We start from the raw sequence: 6,177 nt of genomic DNA, 5'->3' as shown, positions 1-6,177 counted from the left end.
GAAGAGATCATCAAGTTTTCCTTGGCCGATAGGTCCGGGTAATCCGTTGAAGCCTCTTCGTGCTAGGATTGCGGCTTGCAATTCTTCCCCATGAACGAGGAATTCCTAGTAAGCGCGAGTCATAAGCTTGCGTTGATTACGTCCTGCCTTTGTACACACCGCCCGCCCGCTCTTACCGATGAATTATTTAGTGAGGTCTTCGGACCGGTGCGCGGCAGCGTTTTCGACATTGCCGATGTTGCTGGTAAGATGACCAAACTTGATTATTTAGAGGAAGAAAAGTCGTACAAGGTTTCCGTAGGTGAACCTGCGGATGGATCATTAACGTACATTTACTATTTAGTGAATGAAACGTGTGCGATATGTCGTATAACCTACGACGTATAAAAATCTTAAAGCGTCTCGCAAACTATGATCATTCGTTTCATTAACGTTTGACCGAGCTAGTCGCAAAATATTGCGCAGTGTGCAAAAGCAGCGTGACGCAGGTTTACAACCGCTTAGCGCTCTTACATTGTGTGAGAGCACTGCCATGTATATCTGCTCGGTATCGCCAGATGCCTGAGCGAATGACGAAGTTCGTTGTGAAAACGGCGTTCTTTTTGAATATTATACTTTAAACGCATAGCTCAATTAATTCTTTGGGCGCTAGATGAAAGTCTAGTGTTTTATAAGTCGATTGTAGTAAACGCTTGCGTTAGTATTCTATATACTCTGCACATTTTATTCAAATTGTGCGAATTTGAACATTCGCTTCATTGCGTTGTTTTAAGAAAATGAAAGATCAGCGAAAGCAGATTTTTCATCATCTCACACACAGTGAAATATTCATATTTCATTTTGAAACGAGATTTTGTATCTCGGACCCAAAAGCGAAAGCTTTACGGTGTGGTACCCGTGAATCGCCCAAGTTATCTTAAACGATTTCGAGGGAATCACGATCGAAACATTATATAAATCACTTGGCTCGTGAGTCGATGAAGAACGCAGCTAATTGCGCGTCGACATGTGAACTGCAGGATACATGAACATTGACATTTCGAACGCACATTGCGGTCCTCGGATACTGTTCCCGACCACCTCTGGCTGAGAGTCGTATAACATTACCAGACTTCCGCTTGCTTTAAACGGCTTGCCGGCGAATGATGGAGTTTGCGTATATGCTGCTCTTAAATAATTCACTCAACGTGTGAGCCAGTCCACTTTGCAACATCGGACATTTCCGTTCGTTGACGTTCTGTGGGATTACGGCGGGTTGTGTGTCCTAGAGATTTTATATTCTTGCGACCCTCCCGATAACCGAAACCCGAACTCTTCGAAATGCGGTTTCGTTCCGGCAAATTTGGACGATTCAAAGGTTCCTCGTCGATTTTGTGTGCGCTTGCTTACTAACGTTTGCAAAGCACATCATAATCATAATACGACCTTAGAGCAGATGAGATTACCCGCTAAATTTAAGCATATTACTAAGCGGTGGAAGAAATACTAACTAGGATTCCCTTAGTAGCGGCGAGCGAACAGGGAAGAGCCCAGCACTAAATCCCGCGGCCGGAGACGGACGCTGGGAAATGTAGTGTTAGGGAGGATCCGATTATCTCGGTGCGTTGCGGCGAGTTCAAGTCCATCTTGAATGGGGCCATTTACCCATAGAGGGTGCCAGGCCCGTAGCGACCGTTGCGCGTATCGAGAGGATCTCTCCTCAGAGTCGAGTTGCTTGAGAGTGCAGCTCTAAGTGGGTGGTAAACTCCATCTAAGGCTAAATATGACCACGAGACCGATAGCGAACAAGTACCGTGAGGGAAAGTTGAAAAGAACTTTGAAGAGAGAGTTCAAAAGTACGTGAAACCGTTCAGGGGTAAACCTGAGAAACCGAAAGATCGAAAGGAGAGATTCAATGTTATCGTTGTCTTCCATATGTGGCGTGCGATTGACCGGGATTCGTCCCGCGATACGCCGTCGGTTTATGCGTTAGGCGGCGTTGGCATGCACTTCTCTCTCAGTAGGACGTCGCGACCCGTTTTGGTGTCGATCTACGACCGCGGCGGTAGCCTGTCACAAATTTATTCGCGCCAGACCCCGCGTGCTCCGGCCGACTGCCAGACGGTATAAATGATATGGTATAGGTTCGCTTTTAAGGGTTCGGCCGGTTGCAAGCACGGACGGTTATTGGCCGTCGGACCTAGTCCGGCATCGATGCCGCCTCGAGCTGTTAGCTACCCGTGTTCTCGAACGGACTATATTACCGGTCAGCGATGCTATTGCTTTGGGTACTTTCAGGACCCGTCTTGAAACACGGACCAAGGAGTCTAGCATGTGCGCGAGTCATTGGGAAATACAAACCTAAGGCGCAATGAACGTAAAGGTTTGCTTAAGTAAACTGAGGGATGACGGACCGCATCTACGGATGCGTGCTTGCAATCCCGAGGCGTCTCACTCTCATTGCGAGAAGAACGCACTCAGAGCGTACACGCTAGGACCCGAAAGATGGTGAACTATGCCCGGTCAGGTCGAAGTCAGGGAAAACCCTGATGGAGGACCGTAGCGATTCTGACGTGCAATCGATCGTCGGAACTGGGTATAGGGGCGAAAGACTAATCGAACCATCTAGTAGCTGGTTCCCTCCAAGTTTCCCTCAGGATAGCTGGCATTCGATGAGCGAGTCTCATCGGTAAAGCGAATGATTAGAGGCCTTGGGGCCGAAACGACCTCACCTATTCTCAAACTTTAAATGGGTGAGATCTCTGGCTTGCTTGAATAGTGAAGCCAGAGATTGGATCAGAGTGCCTAGTGGGCCATTTTTGGTAAGCAGAACTGGCGCTGTGGGATGAACCAAACGCCGAGTTAAGGCGCCTAAACGACGCTAATGGAATACCATGAAAGGCGTTGGTTGCTTAAGACAGCAGGACGGTGGCATGGAAGTTGGAATCCGCTAAGGAGTGTGTAACAACTCACCTGCCGAAGCAACTAGCCCTGAAAATGGATGGCGCTAAAGCGTCGTGCCTATACTCGGCTGCCAGGGCATGAGAAACGTTCATAATAGTTCGTTTTGACGCCCTGGTGAGTATGAGGGTCGCGGTGGTGTGCGCAGAAGGGTTTGGGCGTAAGTCTGTCTGGAGCCGCCATCGGTGCAGATCTTGGTGGTAGTAGCAAATACTCCAGCGAGGCCCTGGAGGACTGACGTGGAGAAGGGTTTCGTGTGAATAGCCGTTGCACACAAGTTAGTCGATCCTAAGCCCCAGGAAAAATCCTATGTTGATTTTGGTGTATTTTATTTTGAATAAAATTTTACACCCATCGGACGAAAGGGAATCCGGTTTCTATTCCGGAACCCGGCAGCGAAACCGTTTACAAGTCGGGCCCTCGCAAGAGAGTTCGTCGGGGTAACCCAAAATGACCTAGAGACGCCGTCGAGAAATACGGGGAGAGTTTTCTTTTCTGTATGAGCGTTCGAGTTCCCTGGAATCCTCTAGAAGGGAGATAGAGTTTGGAACGCAAAGAGCACCGCTGTTGCGGCGGTGTCCGTATCTTCCCCTCAGACCTTGAAAATTCAGGAGAGGGCCACGGTAGGTGTCGCGCCTGTTCGTACCCATATCCGCAGCAGGTCTCCAAGGTGAAGAGCCTCTAGTCGATAGATAAATGTAGGTAAGGGAAGTCGGCAAATTGGATCCGTAACTTCGGGATAAGGATTGGCTCTGAGGATCGGGGCGTGCCGGGCTTGGATGAGAAGCCGGCGTAGGCCGATGTGCCGGGCCTGGGCAAGGTGAAATTGCCCTTGTGACTTAGATCCGAGCTCGGTCCCGTGTCTAGACCCCCCCCCCCTCCCGGAATTTTCTTGCTGCGAGGTTTCTGTGCCGGCTTCGGTCGGTCAGTCGTACTCTTTGGCCGCCATTCAACGATCAGCTCAGAACTGGCACGGACTAGGGAATCCGACTGTCTTAATAAAACAAAACATTGCGATGGCCCTAGCGTGTGTTGACGCAATGTGATTTCTGTCCAGTGCTCTGGATGTCAACGTGAAAAAATTCAAGCAAACGCGGGTAAACGGCGGGAGTAACTATGACTCTCTTAATTAATCGTCAACGGATAGGAAGACACAATGCGTTGTGTAACTACGTCAAAAAAGCGTTGGAGAAATCTCACCTTCAAGTGGATTGAGAGCCAACCTTCAAACACCTGATGGCACTCGAAAACCGGCTTTGATCGCGTCACAGGGTCGGAAGGCAGTTGTACTGGATGCCCAAATGGTAGGAAGCTCTACTAATATGGCCGGAGCCCACAGGCAAAAGATCGAACATTATAAGAATCTGGAGGACGTAGTGAAACTGAAATACAATGTGTCAACAGTGGTGTACAACACAATTATCCTAAACATCAGGGGTGTATGGCACGAAGAATCGGCGAATTTTCTAGTGTCGGAGAAGATACTTAATAAAAATTAAATGAAGGTAATCTCTACTAGAGCGATAATTGGAGGACTAAACGGATTTGCGAAATGGTCAAAAACAACGACTACAAGACACGAGCCACAAGGAATCGGATGACCATCTAAATTGCACGCGTGCTGCCTGCGCTCAACATCCCCCAGACATAAGAATAGGAGTTAGGTTTAGTGGGTATTGCCTTCGGGCCGAGTCCCACACTATTGGTCAACCTGGCGACCATTGTACATAAATGTATTCCCCTCCTAGCAAAAAAAGCCAAATGCCTCGTCATCTAACTAGTGACGCGCATGAATGGATTAACGAGATTCCCACTGTCCCTATCTACTTTCTAGCAAAACCACTGCCAAGGGAACGGGCTTGGAAAAATTAGCGGGGAAAGAAGACCCTGTTGAGCTTGACTCTAGTCTGGCATTGTAAGGAGACATGAAAGGTGTAGCATAAGTGGGAGATAGTAATATCGTCCGTGAAATACCACTACTTTCATCGTTTCTTTACTTACTCGATTGGACGGAAAGCGTGCGTCGAAAACTTGCGTTCGGACTGTCACGGTTTTCTAGAGCCAAGCGCATAAGAGTGGTGTGAGGCATTGCGCCGATCGCCAACAATACTCTAGCGTGATCCGATTCGAGGAAACTGCTAGGCGGGGAGTTTGACTGGGGCGGTACATCTGTCAAATAATAACGCAGGTGTCCTAAGGCCAGCTCAGCGAGGACAGAAACCTCGCGTAGAGCAAAAGGGCAAATGCTCGCGTTGTTCACTGTGCACAGGGACTGCGAAAACATGGCCTATCGATCCTTTTGGCTTGAAGAGTTTTTAGCAAGAGGTGTCAGAAAAGTTACCACAGGGATAACTGGCTTCTGGCAGCCAAGCGTTCATAGCGACGTTGCTTTTTGATCTTTCGATGTCGGCTCTTCCTATCATTGCGAAGCAGAATTCGCCAAGCGTTGGATTGTTCACTCACAAATAGGGAACGTGAGCTGGGTTTAGACCGTCGTGAAACAGGTTAGTTTTACCCTACTGATGAATGAGTAATCCTGCTCAGTACGAGAGGAACCGCAGGTTCGGACATTTGGTTCACGCACTCGGTCGAGCGGCCGGTGGTGCGAAGCTACCATCCGTCGGATTATGCCTAAACGCCTCTAAGGCCGTATCCTTTCTAGACAAAGTAAGCAACGATATCTCTAAGAGTCTCGTGAGTCGAAAGGCTCAATACAATGTGATTTATTAAATATTCGGCAAACGCCGTTTATAGCACGAGCCATTTTTAGCCGAATGAGGCGCTGGACAGGGGCGATATCCGTCCGTCCTGCCTATAGCGGTCGATCATGGGTCACTAGTTCGATGTCGAGACTCGGAATCGTTTGTAAACGACTTAGGTACCTGGCGGGGTGTTGTACTCGGTAGAGCAGTTACCACGCTGCGATCTGTTGAGACTCAGCCCTTGGCTTGGGGATTCGTCATGTTGGCTTGACGTCACCCCACGTTATTAGAGCATAAGCCTTAAGCCGTCGCATTGCAGCATGCCACAATCAGTAGGCTTGACAGTCGAAAACTTGTACATGCTGTACATGTGACACTTCTTCAAATCAAAACTTATCGACAAATTCCAATACTAGAAATATTCATTATTTCTTTCAATAACCATAATGTCAAGAGAATAGTTATAAATATTTTGTAAGTTTACGAAATATATGTTTTTAAGAGAAACTTTTCATAATTCTTTAATATAAATATA

General features: G+C 47.9%; 2 pseudogenes; both read left to right on the top strand.

Annotated features, from left to right (window-relative positions):
- The first annotated feature begins 945 nt into the window (after positions 1-945).
- On the top strand, positions 946-1,096 carry LOC113371715 (annotated as a pseudogene).
- Positions 1,097-1,421: 325 nt separating this feature from the next.
- LOC113371705 lies at positions 1,422-5,900 on the top strand (annotated as a pseudogene).
- Positions 5,901-6,177: the final 277 nt, after the last annotated feature.

This window comes from Ctenocephalides felis, unplaced genomic scaffold (genome assembly GCF_003426905.1).
Source record: "Ctenocephalides felis isolate EL2017-DRISC unplaced genomic scaffold, ASM342690v1 CF-g0.4_SCAFFOLD_01492, whole genome shotgun sequence".
NCBI lineage: Eukaryota > Metazoa > Arthropoda > Insecta > Siphonaptera > Pulicidae > Ctenocephalides > Ctenocephalides felis.
Note: the sequence above shows the minus strand (reverse complement) of the source record. Positions and strands in the feature narration are given on the sequence as shown.